Raw genomic sequence first — 24,370 nt, 5'->3', positions numbered from 1 at the left:
TTAATACACACTTTACAATAAATTTGCTAGAATTATTACAATCATCATTGTCGTTATTACTGTTACTGTTATCTGGCAGCTGCTCAGGTCTTGAAATGTACAGTGAGGATAGTATTCAGTGAGCTACATAAATAAAATGCACGTGTATGTACACACAGTTCCTTGATATAATCATTTTTATTTTAAATATTACGGGATGTTCTATTTTTAAGCCAGATTGACAATTGGAAGTCTGAATTAATTCAACACACAAATTAAGCTACAATTGCTCATCATACCGGAGATTTATTAGCTTTATCAAAATATCATGTAGGAAGCAGTTAAAGAATGTTCTTAGATCACAGTGCATTTGCAACATGACTTGGTTTATGGGGACGCCACAGACACCCCCTTGTCTAGGAGGCACACATTTAGTGAGGTGCACCTGCTCAGTGTAGCTCACCTAGAAGAGTAGAATGCGTCTTCACTCCACTGTTGTTTGGCAAGCATGCTTATTGTTGGGGGTTATTAAGGAGCTTATTCAGTTTATTAGTTATGAAATGTCATAGTGGCCTCTGGATTGCCAATTGTGGTTGGTGGGCTGGATTTTAATTATCATCAAGCAGTTGCAAATGTCTGAAATATGTCTGTGGAGAGAGCTTTGGTGGAGGATGGGAGAGAAATTGATGAGGAAGGTGTAGAACTTTGGGATCAGCCTTCCACACAGCCCTGGGATTGAGCCTGGCTCCTGATGGCCTAGGGCTCCATGGGGGCCCCTACGTGCCAGCCCTGTTCCTTACCGGATAATGTATTGTTGGGAAGTTATTTCTCATATTTACTCAATTATCTGCTTCTCTCTGTATAGATTCTGATAGGTTCTGTAAAGAGTTGTAAGTTCTAGTATTTTCTCAAGAGGAGGAGAAGCAATTCTTCATTAATTCATGTGCATGCATTCATATATTTGTTTATTGTTCAACAAGTATTATTTCAATGCCTACTGGTGCTAGTTAAGTTTCTCAGCACTGTGCTGGGTATTGAGGAATATGAAAAAGAGTGACACTCGGTCTTTATGCTTTAGGATCTCCAAATCTATTTATCAGGAGAGATAGATGTGTACAAATCAGAACTTGTACCAAAGGAAGGATGGAGTAAGGCTGCCTGAGCAAAAGGGCTTGGGCATACTTTATGGAAAAGGTGACGCCTGAGGAGAGCTTTGCAGCCCAAAAAGGAACTTCTCCAGGCAAACCAGGTGGACTAACGGGGCAGAGGGAAGGAGGGAAGACATGGCAACAGAAGGAATGGCACATGCAAAGGAACAGAGGCAGAAAATAGCAGGTGTGTTTGGGAGCTGCAGGTTCTGCTGACATGTGGAGGGTGAGGGCAGGTGCAAGAGGAAACCAGACAGGTGGAAGGAGGGTCACAAGCCAAGTGTGGACTTCACTTAGTAAGTGATAGAGAAACATGTAGAATGTGTACACAATGTTGAGTTTGCATTGTTGAAAGGTCACCCTGGCTGCACGATGGACGATGTGTCAGGCAGGTGTAAGGTGAAAGGCAGGTTGTTAAGCAGCTTAAGTGAGGAAAGAGAGGTGTTTGAACCAGGTTGAAGGTGATGGGTTTTGTGGAGAGAAGCAGATGTTTTTGGATTATGTTAGGATGGAGAACGGAGGGTTCATGGGTATGGATACAGAACAGAGAATCAAGAATGACAGCTAGTTTTAGCATGGTAAGCCAGGTCTACACCAGGGCAACTGATGGAGGAAATACAGAAAGGCAGGCCTTCCAAGGCTTATGCAGAGTCATGGAGAGAGTGCCAGTGGTAATAGTTCAGGCCACTAGTGAATCCAGGAGATAGCATGTGGTGCTTTTCAGCAGCCAGACTGGGCATCTTACTAAACATTATGTGTGTGGTCAGGGGTGAGAGAAGTCTGCAGACAGGTGTCAGGGGCACCTGAGGTGTGTGCAGGGAATCTAAAGGGAGGCAAGTAGGAAGGTGAGGTCAGGGTAAATAGAGGCCTTAGATGCGTTGAGGACTTGGCAGGCATTGCAAGGACTTGGGCATGTAGTTTGGATGTAATGGGAAGCTGACCATCACATCAGCTGACCATCACATCAGAGGCACAATCTGAGCCTCTGGTCTACCTTTTACCCATTTTCTCATCTGTAAAATGGGGTTAATACTAGTAACTTGTAGAGTTGTGAGAATTTCAGGAGAGTTTAGCAATTATTTATATTGTATTGTATTACATTATTTATATTATATTATATTTATTATGTTATATTATATTACATATTATAGTATATATTTACCACCTGTACTAAAATCTTCAGTGAGCACAGGATTTACTGAGGAGTGACTTGATCTCACTTGTGTAATAAGATCCCTCTGGCTGTGGTTTTGAGAAGAGAGAAGAGGTCAAAGACAGAAATAAGGAACCCCATTGGGAGCCATTGCGCTGGTTCGGGTGAGAGAGGATGGCGTCTTGGGACCAAGGGGGACTGTGGATGCAGCTAAACATGCAGGCTTTGTATAGATACAGCTCATGGGATTGGCTGGCAGAATAGATGAGAAGTCACAGAGAAAGACAGGAGTCAGGAATAAGAATTGGGAAGCTTTGCTTTTGTTTTGCCTTTAACATTATACGTTGTTAGAAGGACAACTGACAGATCTTTAAAAAATGAAGTCACTATTTCACTTACTACCGCCAACAGACACTGCACAGTGGCCCCCATCTCCCTATTCTCCTGCCACTTTTCTCATGGGGCTCAGACCTCACTGGCAGGTGATGGGGCCCAGAGGCCAGTCTGTGAATGAGGGAGACCTGCCAGACTCAGGATTTCTCATCCCTCCTTTTCTGGTTTCCTATGGCTGCTATAACAAATGATCACAGACTCAGCATTTTAAAGCAGTAAGAATTTTGGATATCAAGAGCTAAAACTGAAGTGTGAGCAGGCCTGTATTTCTTCTGGAGGTCCCAGGGGAGGATCCATTTTCTTGCCTTTTCCAGCTTCTGGAGTCTCCCACACCCCTTGGCTTGTGGTTCCTTCTGTCTTCAAAGCACATTCCCCAACCTCTGATTCCATTATCACATTTCCTTTTTCTCATATCTGACATCTTCTAAGCGCACCTGTGGTAACACCGTGCCTACCTAGATCCTTCAGTTTGATCTCTCCATCGCAAAATCCTTCATTTAATCACACCCACAAAGTTCTTTGTGCCATATAAGGTAACATATTTACCAGTTCTGGGGATTAGGATGTGGATATCTTCGGGGGTGGGGGGTGTGCATTATTCTGTCTACCACATTTCCAATGGCCATTGCTTTCTTAATCATTTGGGCTCCTTACCCACCTCTCTCTTTTCTGTGAGCATCAAGGCTCATTAGTATTCCTGCAAATGGGTCCAGCCCATAATTTTGTCTCACATGCCTGATTCTCCCTTAGCCTTAAGCTGAGAACTATGATCTGTGACCTGTACGTTAATTAACCCATGTAACTCTATTAGTTGATGTACATTGTGCATGTAGTTTAGTGCTTGCCATGTAAGAAGCAACTACAAATATAGAATTCAGTCTATTCTTGCAATCTATAAATATAATTTTGAATCATGATTCTGTCACTTTGCTTGTGAGCTAACTCTTGGTCTGTACCATCTGCAAATTTGATAAACCACATCTCTCAGGTCCTCATTCCCATTGTTGATAAAAATGCTTACCCAGAGACTCTGGCTTGGCTTTCCAATAGCTCATTGCCTGTGTGTTATGTTTTTCACAGGAAGTCTACACACATCATTGCAGTTAATTCTTCTCTTCCAATAATTTGTGGCTAATCATTTATCATTCAGCATTTGCTAAGTCTGCTATGTGCAAGGAAACCCATGACAATTAAATTATAAACTACAAACAGAAGACTTGCTTCCAGATAGCTTAAGAATCCACTCAGAAGGTATAGACATTACACACATGGCTGCTCCATTTGTTACCAATCTGGGGCAAATGGGTGAATCAGTCATAAATCTAAGTCATGCCCACATTCCTTCCCTTCTCTTTACAGTTGACTGAACACAGTGCTATACTCAGTCTCAGCATTTCTCAGACCATCAGTCTAGAACCTTAAATAAGCAAAAGACTTTGCTTACCGTCACTTTTTTTTAGTGAACCCATGTTGCCTCCTGAGGATCACCCTTGCTCCTTCCGAGTGGTTTCAAGCTATCCATTAGCAATGTGCCGTAGAAGAGGCATCGGGCATCATGCTTAGCATTTCATGGTGGGTAGCATCCACCCTGTTTACACTTACCCAGTTCCATGTGTTTTACCTTCTCTCCTGTTAACCTGAAATTGCTCGTCAATCACTGTATCTAATTCTGCAGTCTCCATGCTTGCAAGACTTTATGGTACATGGGACGCAACTGGCGAGTCCGGATTATTAATTTCAATTAGAGTGGGAGCTGTGCCTGTATGGCCGATGGTAGTCAAATAGTAGAGGGACTGATCTCAGATGTGCCATTTATCTAATTCCAATGTTACATAAGTTTATGATTTGTTTATGACACAGACCATGACTTCTCTTGCAACCAGTCTTTTCCCCCCCACCCCGAACTTCCCATATATGATAATTTCCATTCTCCTCATTGTTGTTTGTGGTTATTCTCGTGGGGAGAACGTTCAAAAAGCCAATTAGAATGGTTAAATCCTGCCCTTTCTTTCCCCCTGCAAACTTGATTTTCAGTGTATTACAGACAAACTCTTTTCTTGACTCTTGGAAACACAAGTAGGAGAACATGAAAATATGGCAAATGCTTCAGAAAAGAAATAAGCACTTTCTCTTCTGGTTAGAAAGATAAATGTTGGTCAGTAAAGTTAAATAAATGTTATACCTGTTTTAAGAGAGGTATTGACTTTGGGATGCAAGAGCTACCCTAATTAAAATTGGCTGTTGGAGTGGTAATGCAGTATCTTGAGTTGCTAGTGAAATTATTTTCCTTTTTTTTTTACACCTTTTTTATATTGGACTATGTTATACTACCAATAGCAGTAAACCCCAAATACCTGGAAGATGCAGTGTACTGCCCTTCACTGGCATCTTGAAGAAAACAAATATTTAACTCCCTCCTACATGTTGCAGAATTGTGCTTCTTCTAAAATGCACTTCAGGGGCGCCTGGGTGGCTCAGCTGGTTAAGTGTCTGACTTCGGCTCAGGTAATGATCTCGAGGTTTGTGAGTTCAAGCCCCGCATCAAGCTCTGTGCTTACAGCTCAGAGCCTGGAGGCTGCTTCGGAGGCTGCTTCAGATTCTGTGTGTGTATGTCTCTCTCTCTGTCTCTCTCTCTCTCTCCTTCTCTCTCTACTTCTCTCTCTCTCTCTCTCTCTCTCTCTATCTCTCTCTCAAAAGTAAATAAACATATGAGGTGCCTGGGTGGCTCAGTCGGCTGAGCGGCTGAGCTTCTGACTTTGGCTTAGATAATGATCTCACAGCTGGTGAGTTCAAGCCCCGTGTTGGGCTCTGTGCTGCCAGCTCAGAGTCTGGAACCTGCTTCAGATTCTGTGTCTCCCTCTCTCTCCCCCTCCCCCCTCACACTCTGACTCTCTCTCAAAAATAAACATTAAAATTGGTTTTAAAAAATACTCTAAACAATTTTGCCAGTATCCTGCATGTTTTCATCTCCTTTTTTAAAACTAGGTTATTAACTTCTCTTCACCAAATAGGTCCAGGTTTGTATATTGTTTTCTTTCAGGGAAACAATGGTCATCCCTTTACCTATTACCATAATTGCAATCAATTAATGATTTCTTTCTGTCATTACTTCTGTTAGACTGTAAGCTACTTGAGGAGAGAGTTGGTAACTCATATCCCCCAAGCCGCATTGAGCACCTGCATTATAGTGGGAACTCAATGAATGTTTGTTGAATGAACGAAAATAGACACAAAACAGCACATTCATTCTGAACAGTCAGGCTATGGGAAGAGTCACATTTGTGTAGGGAGTGTACAGAGGTCGTGGCATTTAAACAAACTGACAACAGGGAGGGGGGGATTTATTACACATTTTCTCTCTAGTTGTGGGCATGATCCTGCTTTAGTCCCGCAAGCCCAGAAACAGAAATGTCTATTTTTGAGTTGCTATATATAGAGAGAAGAAACAGTCCCTCTGAATGTGGAGTTACTCAGTATTTTTGGCTCTTTGGCTATTTTCAAGGTTCTTCATCTGGACTTAAAAACCAAATTAATAGGCTATCGTTTCCTCTCATCTTTTACACAGACACTATTTTGGGAGCAGATACATCACCCCAGCCACATCAGTGAACAGACTGTTTTCACTCTTGTAACACGAATGGTCACCCAAAGCATCTTCTCTCTCATGCTCCAGTAATTCGCTACTGACCTGCATTGACTTAATTTACTTTTATTAATTTAAGCTAAGTGAATTTTATTTTCTATGAGTGTCTGTGTGAAACTAAGCACAGAAAACCTGTTTGTGCTTAACTCATTTTGTTTGCATCTTCCAAGCCCAAGTTGCTCTCTGGTTTTGGTTTTTGCTTAGTTGTAAGTTGTGCTTGATCAGTGTCCTCAGCACCAAATTTGACAACTAGAAGTGCTTCATAACTCACTGATGCCGTTTCAGCCCCATTAATTAGGATTGCCAGGAATTGTCCTTCTTTTGGAGCCACAGACCAGCCGTTTCTGTAGATGGTATGTGAATGAGACTCTTCAGACAGGGCAGGGAAGCTCCCAGCCTCCTGATCTGGACTCTTGAGTCAGGAAACTGTGACTGGGCCCAGTTCCTCTGCTGTTAACTCTGGGGGAGTGCCTGGGTTAAGAGAGCTTCTGTTTGTACTGATGTCTCATCAAAAACCATGCCACTTATGAATTCCCATCAATGTCTTTGATAAACCCAAGTTGGAAGGAAATAAAAAAAGACTCACAATCTACTAACTGCTAGTTATCTAATAGCTAGAATTTAATAAATGCCACACACTGTGCTGAATGCTTCACAGGCATTATCTTAGTTTGATCCTTAGACAAACCTGTTTGAGATATATGTTTGTTCCCCTTTTAAAGATGAGGAGTGTGAGACTCATAAAGGGTGACTTTTACCTGTTCAAGCTGCTCAGCTAATAAGTGGTGAAATTTGGGATTCATACCCAGGCAATATGGTTTCCATGCCTTTCTCCACAGGCTACTGCTTCTCAGCTTCAGGAATATGGCCAGAATGCCATGTGAAGTTCTGTAAGTTAGTTCTTTAGACTATCCAGGTTTCATAGTAGCCTGGGATCCTTAGGAGTGAATTGCTTTCACTGTTTTTAATTAACCTTAGGACTCACCCAGTGTATCAAATTTCTTACAGTCCCTTCTCCTGCTCTCACTTCTTAAAATCCTCTGAGTTGAGGTTGGTGTTATTTGGTCACATATGAGGAGGTCAAAATCAAGAAGTAGATGTTTAGGCATTCAGTAGAGATTTACTGAGCACTATACAAGAGATTTAGCTTAGGTGTAAGCAACTCAATGACGACGAAGGCATGGATTGTACCATCAAGGACCCCAGGCATCATGTTACACTCCCCACTGTATCTGCAGTTCTTAGCACTGTACATGGCTCTGGGTTGGTCATTTGTAAATATTTACTAAGTTTCGCAACTGATGATGTGGCCAGTGGATGACTATTGGTGAAGGGCATTTTTTCTTTCTTTCTTTTTTTAATTTTTAATTTTTTTTTTTTTTTTTTGCTGATTGTGACTTCAAATTCTGCACTCTTAGAACATTCTGAGCTTTTGTAGGTTTGAGAGGTATCCTGGAAACTGACCCCAGATGAAAATTAATCCTGCCCATTTTTATAGGAAAGCTGTGTTATAAAAACCCATGTGTTCAAGGGCAACTAGGTCCTACCCGAGCCCGCCAATGCCTCTTGCAGTCTGTAGGCTGTGTTCTCATTGAGGTCAGCCACGTACTAGGAAGGAGGATGAGACTACAGGACGGTCAGGGCATATAGCACATCCTTCAGTCTCCGATGAAAGATGCAAATGAAAACCGCCGTCATGAAGGTATAATCAAACACCATCCACCCACGTTAATGTAGATTGTCAGGACAGCCAACCTCTCCTTCCCTGGGAGTCTGACAGGCGTGATTAACATGCTGTGAGCTCGGCAGAAATCACTGTGGCTCTTACCTTGGGCTGTGCCTCTGCTTAGGCCCTGAAGAAATGTCCAGGCAAGTGATGGGATTGTGGAAGAATGAGAGCCATCCACTGCCTGCCTCCAGCCCCTGCCCTTTGCATATTTGGCTGGCCAGTTTATCCAACTTGTAATTTGGTGAGGGGGAGGTGTTGACTGGAGCTCAAGGCAATATACTCTCCCTGATTCTTTCACAAATTGTTTCCCCAAACCACTATTCTCCTGAGTGTGTCTCAGAACTACTTTCAGTTGCTAAGCAACCCACAAGCAGCTCCAGCCCACAATATTTCATAGACGTGTAGGCATGTTATTTGGGGGTGCTTCCCCAGTCTCCCTTTCTCCCAGAGCTACCACTTCCCAAGCTTCTGCCTTCTGTTTTGTCTACATGTCTGAATGGACCAAGGTGAACATCATCTGGTCCAAGTGCAGCTCACATGTCGCCCAGACCACCAGGTCAATCTGATTCCCTCTCAAAAATTTCAATGGAGACATAAGAACAATACTCAGAAAGTGTTGAACTAAAACATTGTGTAAACTTGGGACTCAGGTGGCCATGTTCAAATACATGCATGTTGATGGGCATGCAGAAGCAATTAGTCCACAGCATGAAGTAGGATATTGGAGAGGAGAGGAGGGAGAGGAGAATCCTGGGATGTGAGGGAATATGGAGAGTACGTGTCTCATGTCTGCAGGAAAGTTGAGCTGACCTGTATTTGAGGTTTGTCTGGAAGAATACGGGAGAGGTAAGGGGCTGGAGGGCATGTGCCAGGGAGTAGTTTATGCCTTGGCCTTTGGCATTTAGGCTGAGAAATTTGGAAAGAGAAGATACGTGAAATTAGTGGTAGGATCAAGGGTCTGGAGACATCAACAAGATTGGACAAGTGTGGTAATGAGCAGAATGAATGACCTAGAAAGATAGAGTGTAACACTCAGAACGTGAGATCCTTAGGTTTCAGAGGTGGTAAGAAGGTCACGGGTAGGTCCATTCAGTATGTGACTGAGGCAGAGTAAAGGATATTAATTAGAATTAATGATGGGAAAGACATGGGAGGCCAGAATGTTGGATGGTGACCAGTCGTGGTGGCTCAGAGGCACTAAGCCAACTGCTAATGTCACTGAGGGGGGATGACTGGGGTTGAGTGGGTGGCAGCCATGTCAGTGAGGGGGGATGACTGGGGTTGAGTGGATGGTAGCCGTAAGGTGGGATAGGTTTAATAAAGTCTGATGACATGTCTTTCGAGTGAGCCAGGATTCTGAAGGAAGAAGGGGAAGAGAGAGCGTAAGTGGGAAATAAATAGGACTCAGAAGTCCTGAGGGAGCTGGTCGTCCCCTGTGTATGCCGCTTCCTTACAGTCTTGTGCTGGACTCTCTCTCTCTCCAGTTCTGTGCTTGTCAGCTTCATTTTCGTTCATTTCTGACTGCCTGTCATACATAGCAAGAATGCAGCCCCAGGTTTACATTTCATAGCTTTGACCCCTGGAGAAAGATGGACTCAAAGCTCTGTCTCGCTCCAAGACTAGGGAAGGGAGTCTTGATACATACTCTTGATTCAGCCACTGGTGGGCAGGTGTGGATCATATATTACCAGTAGGGTGACTCTCTGTCAATAGAGTTAATTCCTAGAAAGATCCTATCGGCTGACAATTTCACATGTTTGCAGAACAACTTTCAAAAATTGGCCAAGCAATTCGCAGGCTTGGTCTACAAGTTCTTTGGTTCCTTAAGGCTAATTATCTACCAAACTGCTCTCACAAACTGCCAAGTGATAGAAACGGTTAATGCTGTCCTACCGTGAAACATCTGGGTGGGAGAGCAGGGGACAGGGGTTGACTCTAGTGGTAGCCTCTCAGAAGTTTTCCTGTGTGGCACTTTAGTGCTTTAAGAGGTAGCATTTAAAGGAGAGTGATTGAATATTCGTATTTATAGTTAGAAATGAATACTCTACTGTTTTTCCCCTAGAAACCCTCTTAGTGAATCCTTTTTTTTTTTTTTTAGATATGGAGAAGTTATTGAAAAACGAGTCTCCTTTTGTCTTTGAAGTTCCCAACAATTCAAGCTTTGTTTCCATGATGTGTTTTCACATACCCACCCTGCTTCATTAGGTAGACATGGCTGGGAGTGCATTTTTTAACAGAGGGGTTCTCAAACATTGGAATCCAATAAAAAGACACATTCCTGAGTCCCACCCTCAGAGCTTCTGATTCTGAAATGGGTTCCAAACATCAGTATTTGGAACAAGAGCCTGGCAATTCTGCAGGACAGGAAAATAGTGCTTTAACATTTCATTAGAAAGGAACCTGGCAACCAGTTTTCAGTCCCTGGATTTCCCCAGAATTTTGTCACGTGGTCTTCACATAGATATGGGCAAGCTGTTGTTGGTTCTTCTATCCACATCAAGGAAAGTTGTATTCATGTTATGCCAAACCCTGTCCAACTCAGAAGAAGCGTGAAGGCCTCCTTTTCTTCCTTTCCTCCTGCAAAATCCCCCCATCCTACCTTCTCATCCCCCCACTTCTTTCTACTACAACAATGAGAGAAAAACTGAAATAAACAAAAATGTTCCTTCTTTTATGAAAAGGTTCCTTCTGCTGCTAATCTTTCCATCCTCCCCACCCCCATCCTAGTCAAGTATGCCTTGTTTAGGAGGTTTTGCATTGTTTTGCTTTTTCCTTGTGAAGCATTTATCCCCAGAAACTCTCTAGTGCACAAGGACCTTTCTGAAAATCTCTCAAGGATGTAAGCAGGAGCCTTAACAATGCTTGAAAATGCCCAGTGTGCTCAGTAACTTCTCTCCCACAGGTAAAGGACGTCCTCACAAGCTTGTAGATGAGAGCCTCTAAGATGCACTTGTTACCAAGGACACAATTTTAATCAGTGATTTGTAAAGCTGAAGTGATAGGGGAAAATGTTCCTTCATTTATTAATTCATTCTCTAATTTGTGTCATCCGTCATCCATCCATCCAACAAACAATCCATCTACCTATGCAGTCATCCATCCATCCATCCATCCATCCAGTTAATGCTATTGAATGCCCATGTATCTGGCTAGAACCAAAAGTGATTACTTGAACAGTGTTGACACTTAAGAAACTCCTGGTGTAGTGGTAGAAACATATACGTAAACAGATTGTGTATAATGTATTGGTCCTTGGTAGCAGAGATACTCACAAGGTATCATGTGAAATGAAGAAGGTATTCTGCTCTCTCAGTCTCTCATCTTAGTGTGGACCACAATTAAACTCAAATGTGCGTTTCTTTACTTGGTTTTTCACTTTCCCCAGGCACATTGTAAACTCCACAAAGCAAGGATGGCATCTTCTTTATTCAACATGCTTCCCCCAGTACTAGACACAATGCATGGTGTGTTGCAGGCACTCAAGGGCTCAGAAAGCAATGTCCCAGGCAGAAGGCACAATAAGAGGAAAATGTCAAAGAGGAAAAAAGATAGGTCTGTGGTGCAGAGCAAATGAAGGATGTGAGGAGAGCCAGGGTAGGGACAAAAACTACCTTAATTTTATTAAAGGGTAAAATGCAGGGTTAAAGCCAGCAGAATACTAAAAAATGACAGTTCCCATATGATCTGATGAGCCAGGGCTTTGCCATTTGTGGGAATGGGGACTCGCATGAAGTTTTTTTTTTATTTATTAAAAAAAATTTTAATGTTTATTTATTTCTGAGACAGAGACAGAGCGTGCTCGAGGGAGGGGCAGAGAGAGAGAGACAGAGAGACAGAGAGAGAGACAGAGAGAGGGAGAGAGAGAGAGAGAGACAGAGAGTCCAAAGCAGGCTCCAGGCTCTGAGGTGTCAGCACAGAGCCCGATGCGGGGCTCAAACTCACAGACCATGAGATCATGACCTGAGCTGAAGTCGGCCGCTCAACTGACTGAGCCGCCCAGGTGCCCCTCACATAAAGCAGAAGAAAGGATGACTGGATTTTCATTTTCCACCTGTTTCTCTGGAGGCTGAGGGGAAAATGGATCTGAGGGAGATTGAAGCCAGGGGAGAAGTCAGGAAGCCAAGGTACACACTTCAGGCTGATAAGATTCCAGTAGACATATGTGGGAGACATTCATGGCCAAGGCTGCTGAGAGTGAGGGGCAAGAAGAGTGGTTTGGAATGACCTGCAGAGTTCAACCTTCGGGTGATGGGGTGGCTGGAGGTGCATCAACAGAGAAAGTGAGAACAAGAAATATGAGCCATCAGAAATGATGAATTTGGTGTGGGATTTTCTGGGTAATCATTCAGGGGCTTATGGGATATCACACAGAGCTGTCTGGTTAACCATTGTGTTTATTGTGTTTATACATCAGGGAAAAACTCTCTCTGGGCTGGGGCTGTACATTGACATCAACAGGCTGGATGTGATTTAACCCATTATCATAGTACCACATGAGAGTATGTGTAGACTGAGATGAACAAAGCATTCTGGTGGGGGCCAGGAAAGCCCAGAGCATTGGAAATATCCTGCCAGCCTATCAAATCAGCTTCTGAGCTCTTTGAAGGTAAGGCTCATTTGATTCATCATCTTTATTAGCAAATACAGCATCTTACCCATAGTAATGCTTAAAAAGTATTTGTGGTTTCTGGACTATTTGTCAAAAGTTTAAAGATTCCCAGATGAATAATTTCAAAGAGTCGGGGAATTTGGCTTAAACTGTATTGTTTTTATAAAATGATACATTTTAAAAACTAAAAAAAAAAAATTCTTATGGGAGAGGCACACTAGTAACCTAGGAGCATTTTGGAATACTTTCTTTCTTTTTTTTTTTTTTTTTTTTTAATTTTTTTTTTCAACGTTTTTATTATTTATTTTTGGGACAGAGAGAGACAGAGCATGAACGGAGGAGGGGCAGAGAGAGAGGGAGACACAGAATTGGAAACAGGCTCCAGGCTCTGAGCCATCAGCCCAGAGCCTGACGCGGGGCTCGAACTCACGGACCGCGAGATCGTGACCTGGCTGAAGTCGGAAGCTTAACCGACTGCGCCACCCAGGCGCCCCTGGAATATTTTCTTTACTTGGCAGCTATGTATTAATGCCTTCTCTGTTCCAGTGGTGAGTGAGGCACACTGTGGGGGCAGAGCTGGGAGGGAATGATGGCCAATTACTTAAGGTTAGGGAGACTTAGTTGGCCTGATATGTAAAAGAGGGATCAGAATGTCTGCTTTTTAGCATCACTTATTCTTGCTAGTTATGTTTACTGTACAAAGCTACTTATACTTACTATATATAATATCCTAACTATACTTATTTAAAGTCTGGAATGTGGTAAGGGCTGAAGGAAAACTAAACAGACAGGCATCGTGATGGAATCATGATTACTTTACCTGTGCTACTTTGAAACAGCGCATGCTGGAAGAGAGTTTAATGAGAGCTAAAAGTGTCCCGATTTCCCAAACCATTGCCAAACTGGGAGGCACACAGCCCCTGCCTAGAATACTAATAAGTAAGGGTTTGTTTTTTTCCTGTGATTTTCTTTTTCCGGGAGTGAAAAATGTATTTTCACTCTTTGTCATTTTAATTAAATCAAGCCTAGGAAAACATAAAACGCGAATCACATTCCTTTTCAACAGGAAAACTTTGAAAACTGTGCACCAGATTGCAAACTGTTAAAATTCATTCATTAAAAGTTCATGGTCTATTGGACTTTTTTTCCTTCAGGCATTATGTTATGTACATTTCCTATCTGTGTTTATGTGACAGATTGTCTAACAGATTTCTTGTACAGTAGAGTTATATAGTCTGCCAGAAAGGCCTGGTTTGGAACCTGTGGCAATCAGTGAAATGGATTTGGAAATGTCATCTTGCTATCTAGTGGATAATTTAGTAATAATGGCCTAACAGATCCCTCAAGACCAACAATTATATACCTGTTTGAAGTTAATTGGACTATGCAGAAATGGGAGTTATATGAATTATATGTTATAAAAATTTGGTAGGCGTTGAATGGACTGACAGCACGTTCTGGAACCTAGTATTGACTTTCAATCATTTTAATGTGCAGGCAGCAGTCGCCAGAATCCTTGGCTGCGGTTGTCTATCAGGGAAAAAGTGCCCATTTTTTGGACCATGTGCTAATTCTGTGTGTAGCCCCACGAATGTGCATGCGTATTGTACATCTCTACATGCATGGACAAATCACATATTTATTTACACCTAAAGTTTGCTAATACCGAGCGTGAAAATTAGAATTCATAATCCAGATTTCTAAACCAGCCTTTATGCTACACCAAATGACTCTTAAGAGTTATGGGAAGGCTTTTATTTTTAGCAGTCAGTAAATTAAACCTTTTATTCATCATTCTGAAAGATGACTGTGAAGAGAACATCCGTTCTTTTTAATTTCAGGAAGGAGAAAAGGCAGCCATCTGATCACAGAGGGAACCCAAGTGATAGGGCTCATCAGGAGAATGGCTTTACACATTTTTGTCACCCTCCTGTGAGTTAATTGGTCATCTCTGTTACCATAACAAGATATTACCGACAATACTAGGTGTCCCGCACCCCAACCCCCTGCCCCAGTCCCTCTCCCAATTTAAGCACTGTCGTTGGAGGAGTATTGTATTCTGGTTGCAAAGTTATTTCCCTAACTCAATACACTTTCTCTGAATAATTTTTTTATAAGGTACATCTGATCAGGGTTTCTCAACCGTGGCACTTTTGACATCTTAGGCCTGATGATGTTGTTTGGGTGGAGACATTCCTGTGCATTGGAAAATGTTGCACAGCTCCTGGATTTTCTAACCAGTAGCCCTCCCTTTACTTGTGAAAACCAGATGTCACCTGGCGGACAAAAATCACCCCCGTTGAGAGGCTTTGCTGTGTACTCACAGTGCTGTTATTTGGGCTGTCATTAAAAAAAAAAATTAAGCATATATGCTCACATCGGATGCATTCTGCAGTGTGTGTGTGCATGTGTGCGTGTGTGCGCCTTCAGCCTTTTCATCCTATTACCTGTTTCCCAAATGCAAAGTACATTTGTAGCCTCTATTTTTGTACTGGCTCTATGTAACATATTTAATTTTGAGTGCAGAGAAAGCAGCCATTTACAGTCATTTTAAATTTGATAAAGATTTAATGAGAGCGGAAAAAAAGACATACATTTCCATAAACTAATTTCAGCAGATGTGTGGATGGTTTTATATGAAACTACAATGAAAGAGAAGGTAGGGAGGCATTGTTAGGACAGAAAGATGTAAAGTCCTATATTTCTGTCATTGCAAGTATACTGTACGTTGTGCAGGCCTGGAATCAGAAGGGTAAAGCATCCTTACAACCCTGCATGAATGTCATAAGAGAGGGAAAAAAAGCTTTTGCAGAGGTAAAATGCAGCATATAAAATACAATAGCTTCACTAGATGGTTGTACATTAAAGTCTCAGAATTAAATTATTCTGTCATCAAGCCATTCATAAAGAAACCATGTTCATTTCTCATGTCTGCCCCTATTGCCTTCTGTGGGGCGTTTGACACTTCAAAGGCCTGAAATGTAACAATTATTTTTGCAGGACTTGCAGTAGTTTTGTTTTGGGGTAGAACATTCCAGGTTGTGAGCTTCTTTGGAAGGCGGGCATATGGTTAGGTGTTGTTAAAGGCTCTAGGTAACATTTGTTTTCTGTTGACGGTGGCTAAGAGCAGAGTGGTTTTATTTTCTTGTAAACAGCTTCCTCCTTTCAGTTAGCTGAATCAGAGGATTTATTCCCCCTTTGACTGCACACAGAGCCTTATGATGTGTGCTGGTCCATGGATGAGTAGCATGAAGAGGAAAAGTCCTCCCATCTTTCGGTGTCCAGCATTCACAGTGGGTTAAATTTCTAATACAGAATTCTAGTGTCATTTAAGAGTGATTCTACATGATTTAAATTCAAGCATACAGGAAAGGAAGAGTACATGGGAACCCATACTTAATTAGCCACATAATGTGGTTCCTATCTGGTTCTTGCTAATGATGAAGGTGGCTTGGCCTCACTGCCCCCTGAATCAGAAAGAAGGTGAGTATGAGAAGCAGTATTTCAGGAGGATTTTGAGAAAGCTGTTTTCTATCCATTCCTCCAGCTATTGGAAAAGTGAGCGCTAAGGGTGCTAGGTCAGCAGAGATTTGGTGTGTGCATTGGATTGCATTAGTTCCTTCCTAAAACTGCTTTTATTAGATTGTAGTTTGGGGTAATACAAGGACCCCATGTCCAAGGATGTGGCAAGAAATAGAAATGTCCTCTGTGCCACTGTGAGGATGTGTCCTGGGTACTTACATTTCAAGTAACAGAAAGCACAGGGGCTAAAAATGCAAATGCCACCATGTTATCAAACTGCCCTGGGTCCAAACCCCAACTCTGCTCCTTAACTACAGCATTTCTCTTGACTCTGGTAAGCACATTTTCTCATCCATGATACGAGGGATATGTTAGTGAGTGCCTGCATCGTGTATTGTGAGGCTCTCCTTACACACAACGATGCAATCAGGTGTAGCCTGAGTTCTCAGGTGATAGTGGCTGTCATATTTGTTACACAACAAAATTTCCTTCTGCTTCTTGTTTGAATAATTATGATAAAATTAAGTCATTGGTTCATTTTCGTAATATAGGTATTGTGTAAATTAATGGTAAGATTCCCCTCTGTGTTGATTAGTAGGAGAATCCAGACAAAACTTTTTTGGCTCTCACATAGTGAACAGAGAGGGTCTTGTGTGTTCATATTAATGGAATTCCTGGCATCAGTATGTTTCCTGCCCCCACTTTCACTTCTTCCATTTTATCCCCTATTAACAAGATAAATACACCTATTTTATTTTGTTGTATTGTGTTTGTCAGGATGAGCCAATTTAATCCTTCCTGGACCCAAGGTGGCAGGGGAATGAGTAATAAATAGATCAGAAATAAATGTAACCCCTGAAATATTGATCTGGTCTTATTCTTTATATCCCTTAAACAACAGGGGCCACAAACTCAAATATCCAGGCAGAGAGTGTCAATGAGAAACATAGGCTTAGTTTAAGTCAGCAAGACTTGGTGGGAGCTGTTATAAGCAGACAGAGTATTTTCCGTCCTCCTCCCAGGACCCCCACCCTGGAGAATCTCAACTACCCCATTCCTGCCCTTCTTTCCTCAAGCCCACCTCTTCAGATTCAACATGGTGCTCCTTCAACTAACACAGATACTTGCTAGTTTTGCTCAAACTGTGCATATTGTTATCTTTTTCTTTTCTTTCTTTTGTTTTGAAGCAAATGACTATGTATGGAGTGGCCTAAGAATAGATCTCACACAAAGCTTTCTGTGGATGTGAAATAATAATAATTAATGATTGTGGGGATTATCAACATTAGAAATAAAGGTAGCTGACATAAATGGAGCATTAGGTGTGTTCTGATTAACTCTGTGGCATGCTTCTGATTTTTTTTTTTTTTTTTTTTTTTTTACAGTTAGGTACTATTGTCAGTGAGACTGTGGAGACACAAGGAGACAGTCTCACTCACCCTGGCCAAAGACCATTTGTTTATGTGTCTACCTCTTGGCATCTTGGTGTGCTGCCAAGCAGGGCACTGTACCTTCTGGCAGGTGTGACCACCTTCACCTGGAAGGATTTCCTGACCCTATAAACTAGATACTTCCTGGTCACCTTCCAAGATTCAGCTCACTGGTATCACCTGCCTTGGAAACCTTCCCTGTTCAGCCCACTGGGTTAGACACCTCCCCTCTGTCTCTCAGCCCACACAGCACCAAAGACAGGGCATGTGCAGATGGTGACAGAGCTGTGTCCCACAGGCCTCTGCTTGCCATCATTCCGTGCCTCCAGTGCCATCTTCTGTAGGCAACGGTGCTTGGAGAGCAGAGAAGACCCTCTGGGAAGCATCCCCCAGGGATCAAATGATGCCAGAAGCAAACCTTGGCTATAGGGGGTTAACAGTTTGGCCTCGGCAGGACGATTGTTTGAATGTGAATCCTACTGTTCTGTCTTGCTAGCTATGTGATCTTGGGCTAGTTATGAGCCTCTTTGTGTTTAGTTGCCACATCTGTGAAATGAGAAAAATAATTACATCCATCCCACAAGGTTACTGAGTGGATATGAGATGATGATTGTAGAGCTCTTAGCGCAGGGCTTGGCACATAGAAGGTGCTCATTAAATGTTAGTTACTACTCTCCATGATTATTATAGCTTAGGTAGTAATGTTCAATATTGCTTAATGGGGAAACACCTCAGTCGATTAAATTGTTATTCATTTAAATCTTATTTCCTCCTCTTTCATTCCACAGGCATTTCTGGGGCACAAAATGGACAAAGCCCCTACCTGTCCAGAGAGTATAATCTCCACCCATGCTGACAAATATGGCTGCCATGAGCCTCAGGTGGCTATTTACATTTACACGTAAATGAATTTAAATGAAATTAAATTAAAAATTCAGTGCCACATTTCAAGTGCTTACTAGTCATATGTGGCTAGAGGTGCTCCTATTGGACTATATAGATAGATAGGACATTTCCATCACTGCAGAGAGTTCTTTAGGGCAGTGCTGGTCTAGTGGAAAAGAGAGATAATAAAAACGTAAACAAGTGTCTGAATTATCTAAGAATGCTGAGAATATGCTTCTTGAAGCCATAATTTCACCTAAATGTTGCATTATTCTGCCCTGGAGCTGTTAATACTGTCAATTTGGGAAAGTGTGTGTGTGTGTGTGTGTGTGTGTGTGTGTGTGTGTCTCAATAGTGAATAGGTCTTGCTTCTCTCTGTTCTTCTCTTGCTCTCCCTCTTTCCCTTTGTTGTTCCCCACTTGTCCCTTTGTCCCTTTTTTTCTGCTCTCTCACTCTCTCCCTCCTTGTATACCATGTACTCTTCTAGGGGAATGAAGTTCTTATTCTTACAGATTCTTAAGTCTGTCAGAGACCCAGGGTCTTAAATCTAACTGCGGCACAATGCCAGGATAGGAGCAGGGAAAAGATGAAACATGGGAGGGAGGTATCATTCCTGCTTAGCGGTGATAGGAAAGGCTGCACAGACAAGGTTTACGCCCAGCCTTGACCTTCAGCAAGACTCTCAGCCTCCTGGTGAGTGACAGGCGAAATGTAAACAGGACCTATCTCTTAGAGGGCAGGAGTTCTATGAATGCAATTATTAATCACTGTGAAGCTGTTGTAAACTATTACCATAAAACAATGACACGCTCCTTTTATTCTCCTAGATCAATATTACTGAAAGGCCTTCCTGTCCCAGGCTTATCGGATAGACGGGCAACTCATATTGCCATAAATATATGATGACTTTTTCATCGCGTGTTAACGGTCTTCAGCATTTCAGAAAGCACAAATATGTAGGTGGATGGTACCTGTGTTTGCTAATAGCTGTATTTGTTTTAATTTTATGATTGCCTTTGTTCCATCTTTAGTTCTAAAAAGGCTTATGATAAGGGCACCGATACAGTAAACCATGAGATTATTAAAACAAAATAAATCATGTGAGGCTAACAATGGAAGTGGGGGAGAATAATGGTAAGAAAGAAGATGATGGAGGGTAAAAAGTTATACGAAGAAATCATAAGATTTCATTTACTCAAATTTATTAAGAATCTTAAGGCTTTGGGATTTTGATTGATGCCAAGGAGTAGGGAGGAAGATATAAATATGATTAAGACCAGGTTCTTACAAGTAGAGGAAATGGCTTAGAGGTAAAGGCTTGGAGGTAAAGGGAATTATGTATTCTTGGAACAGAAAGTGGATCATTGTGTGTGTATGTGTGTGTGTGTGCACACCTATTTGAGTTTATTGATGATGATGGGGGAAAGCCACAGTCAATGAACCTAGAGATAAGTAAGGACCAGATAACTTAGGGCTCTGTTAAGGCAAGTTAAGGAGTTTAGCTTTTACTCTAAGGACAATTGGGAACCATTGAAGTGGATCAAATTTTCCATTTAGAAAGATAACTCTCCCTGCAGTGTGGAGAATGGATTGCAGTGGAAGGAGACAGGAGAGGAACATCAGTTAGGGGCTGTTGCAGGTGAGAAATGAAGGAAGCTTTGGGTGAGAATAATGGCCATGGGAGTGAAGAGAACAGGGTGGATCTATGAGATATGAGGCGGGACAGCCAATGTACCTTGTGGATTAATTGTGGCTCTCACCTTTCATTTTGGAAGGTTCTACGTGGGTGCAGGTAGCATTTAATGAGACAGCAGAAGTAGGAGTAGGAGCAAATATTGTGTCTAAGGGAGAAGAAGGCAAATTAAGCTGTAGGTATGATATTTAAGATGTTAGGAAGGCACTTGGGTAAAGTCAGATGTTTGGTAGGCAGTTGACTGTATGAACCTGACACTCAAATGAGTGGGATTAGTGCCATATTTGGAAGATTTGGAGTATATATGGTTTTTAAGTCACTAGAATAGAAGGAGTTATCAAGGTAGAGTTTGGAGTGAGAAGTGAGGAGGACCCAAGATCTCTTTGGATCCCAACATTGACATCAAGAGGTTTCCCAGAGGAGAAAGAAGTCCAAGCACTCATTAAAAAGTAGGAGTATCAAGGAGAATACGACACAGCCTGTCTTATGATACTGTAGGGTACCTTGGTGCCGTAAACCATGGCACTGAGTGATTAACTCAAGGGGAACTCGTACTGAAAAAAAGATGAGAACCCAGGACTCATCTCTGGGGTCTTGCATTATTTTCAGGTGACCTTCAATTTCTGAAAGTCCCCATGCCATTGTTTTGGTTTGAAATGGAGAGAATCGTGTCTTCAGTGATACACTGTGAATTACTGACTGCTTTTCCAGACATCTCAACTGTAACTTTAATCATCTGAGTGCTCGTTCTTATCACAGTTCCAGCAGTGCCCCAGGACTCATTAAATTGCTGGGGGTATTTGAAGGCATCCCAATTAAGGACCCATTTTATGTGCATAGTCGAAATCCTGGAAATTATTGTCTCATTTGAGACACAGGAGTAGGTGCTGATATCTGCTAGGATGAATGATAATGTGGACCCCAGTGATTTGCTGTCCTTCATCGTTTGATCTGCTTTAATGACCAGAGTGTAAGTCGCCAATTGTTGTGTGCAGATAGGTGTTACAAATGGAGTTGTAAATTCAGTTCCTTAAAAAAAAGAGTGGGTATGATATTCTCCCCTGCAGTGCAGTTTATAGATGACCCTGGGGCAAAGTGAGATGAAGCCCAGAATGCCCTCTGAGGGATGGAGTGCATGGCTGTGCACATGAGCACACACACACACAGGCTTAGGTTCTCAAAATTGATATAATTTCTTAGGGGCATGTTTGTAAATGAAGATATAGAAACTATTGACATCCATTGCTGGGGAAGTTTGAGCAAGGGAACTCAAAGTTTTATGCAATTGGATTTTTATTAGAAATTGTGTATTTGATGTTTCTTAGTACAGAAAAACTATGTATTATCCTGAGTTCTGGAAAGTCATGTAGAACGTGGAGCTTTTAAGCTGGTTGACATTACTCAGTAACACAGAGGGAAACATTCATGGTAGTTAAGGATTTGGAATCTGCAGAACTATGTCCACAGCTTGACTTTCTTATTTATTATTGGCCTGACCTTGGAAAATATATACTTAATGCCTCTGAGACTCACTTTCTCCATCTTTAAAGCTTTGTTCATTCATTCATTCATTCATTCATTCATTCATTCATTTAGAGAGGGAAAGATAAAGTGTGCAGGGGAGGGGCAGAGAGAGAGGGGGAGAGAGAGAATCCCAACCAGGCTCCGTGCTGTCAGCGGATAGCCCAACGTGAAGCTTGAACTCATGTACAGTGAGATCATGACTTGATCTAAAATCAAGAGTTGGACATTTAACCGACTGAGCCACCCAGGGTCTTTAAAATGAGGATGGTCATCCTACCAGATTCAGTGACTTATTAGAAGAATTAAGGGGGAAAAATGTATGAAAATCACATGACATGAGGGATGTAGTAGGTGTAGGACTTTTAACCCATGATTTGGGGTCGGGGTAGGGGAGACACAATTCAGCCCATAACATAGGTTACCACAGTTTGTATGACCTTGTTCCCATCAGAGATCTTTGAGTCTGTTTTGAGGTTTGGTGTTTTTGTTTTGTTTTTGCAAAATGAACAACATTTGGAAATGGAAATTGAAAAAATGAGATACCACTAACAGACCCACTAGGATGGCCAAAATCCAGGACACTGACCACCCCGAATGCTACCATGGATGTGGATCAACAGGAAACTTTGCTGGTAGGAATACAAAATAGCACAGCTGCTTCAGAAGATAGTTTGGTGGTTTCTTACAACACTCCATACGATCCATCGATTGTTCCCCTTAGTATTTTCTGAAAAAAGTTAAACTTATGTGTACACAGAAACCTGCACGTGGATGTTGACAGCAGCTTTATTCGTGATTGCCAAAACTTGGGAAGAGCCAAGATGTGCTTCAGTAGGTGAATGGATTAATAAACTGTGGTACATCCACACAATGGAATATTATTCAGCATGAAATGAAATGTGCTATCAAGTCAAAAAAAGACACACAAGAACCTTAAGAGCCTATTTGTAAGTGAAGGAAGCCAATCTGAAAAGACTGTATACTTGATGGTTGTGACTATATGACCTTCAGGAAAAGGCAAAACTGTGGAGACATTAGAAACATCAGTGGTTGCCAGGGATTAGAGGAGAGGGAGGGAGGGAGGGATGAATAGGTAGAGTACAGAGGATTTTTAGGGAAAAGAAATTAGTCTATGTGATACTATCATGATGGATATGTGTCATTATGCATTTGTCCAGCTCCATAGAATGTACTACACCAAGACAGAGCACTCATGTAGATTAGGGACTTTGGATGATAACAATTTGTCAGTATAGGTTCCTTGATTATCCCAAATGTTCCACTCTGGGGGGGATGTTGATAATGGGGGGAGGCTATACATATGTTAGGATATGGAGTATGTGTGAAATCTCTGTACCTCCTTTCAATTTTGCTATGAACCTAAAAGTGTGCTATAAAATGTCTAAAAATAAAATAAAAACATCTCAATAAATAATCTACCCATAAGACTCATCTAGCTAGGGGAGAAATATTTTATTATAATTTGGAATTTTGGGTTTTTTTTTCTTTTTCTCAAAGTATGGAATGACTGCTTCCACTGCGAATTTAATAACTTGATTCTGTTTTGACAACAGTATTTAACAGAAGATTATTTTTTCCAGTGGCAATCTGCAGATTAATCAGGTAATATTAGCTGAATCAAAGAGCTGGGAAGGCTATCCCATTCAAGCTCTCTTTGTGCTTCTGTAGGGGCAATACCATACCCCAGTGCAAGGGTGTATGCAATTATTTCAGCTTTGTGGTAATTATATGGATATTTTAGTTGTTTGGTGCATTTAATTATGCTTTGTTAAGCAGCCCGTATTAACTTTCACTGGGGCAAGCTCCGACTGGATTAATGCCAAGAGACTTGCACATTTAATGTTCCACACAAGGCATTTTCCTAGAGGCAGAGAACAAATGAAAATTGGGCAGAAGGGTTATAAGACCAACTACCTTTCCTCTCTGTTTTCATGTTTAAAAACACTTTTAATTGAAAGTTTCAGAGACAGTTTTATCCTTTTAAAAATCCTTTTTAAAAAATGAATACTTGGCTTTTGGAACCATTAATGCAACACAGAACTGTCTAAAGTAAAATTAATAGATAGCCCCCTCTCTACCTCTCTAATGCCACCCTGGAAGGATGGAATTTCCACTTACACATTGGTGTGTGTGTGTTTGTACTCTCTTCTGTGCTGATACAAAATACATGCTGATAATGTGTCTTTTTTTTTAGTTTTTTTAAACTTGTATTTATTTTTGAGAGACAGAGAGAGATAGAGCACAACTAGGGGAGGAACAGAGAGAGAGGGAGACACAGAATCCAAAGCAGGCTTCAGGCTCTGAGCTGTCAGCACAGAGCCCAATGCGGGGCTCAAACTCCCAAACTGCGAGATCATGACCCTAGACGAAGTCGGCCACTGAACCAACTGAGCCACCCAGGCGCCCCTAACAATGTGTCTTTTAAAGATGAGCTCACACTCTACATTTTATTGAGTGATGTGCCTCTTTTCACATGGCATGGCCATTATCCTTACATGTCGATGTTTGACTCCAAGGCCCTCTGGCTGGCTCAGTCAGAGGAGCTTGGGACTCTTGATCTTGGGGTCGTGAGTTCGAGCCCCATGTTGGGTGTAGTGATTACTTAAATAAGTAAATAAAGTTTAAAGAAGCCTTTTGAGGG

At 41.8% G+C, this 24,370-nt stretch overlaps 1 protein-coding gene and 1 long non-coding RNA gene across 24 annotated transcripts in view; both read left to right on the top strand.

Annotated features, from left to right (window-relative positions):
* The window catches only part of RBFOX1 (RNA binding fox-1 homolog 1), a 2,066,775-nt gene that overhangs the window by 946,815 nt on the left and 1,095,590 nt on the right, over positions 1-24,370 (top strand). The gene's annotated exons all lie outside the window — the stretch shown is intronic.
* LOC123589536 lies at positions 5,635-21,380 on the top strand. Its single transcript, XR_006708378.1, has 3 exons — positions 5,635-8,018; positions 18,395-18,487; positions 19,319-21,380. It is a non-coding gene; the product is annotated as an uncharacterized LOC123589536 (long non-coding RNA).

The sequence above is a fragment of the Leopardus geoffroyi genome, chromosome E3 (genome assembly GCF_018350155.1).
Source record: "Leopardus geoffroyi isolate Oge1 chromosome E3, O.geoffroyi_Oge1_pat1.0, whole genome shotgun sequence".
In the NCBI taxonomy this organism is placed as follows: Eukaryota; Metazoa; Chordata; class Mammalia; order Carnivora; family Felidae; genus Leopardus; species Leopardus geoffroyi.
This window is presented reverse-complemented; position numbering and strand designations above follow the sequence as displayed.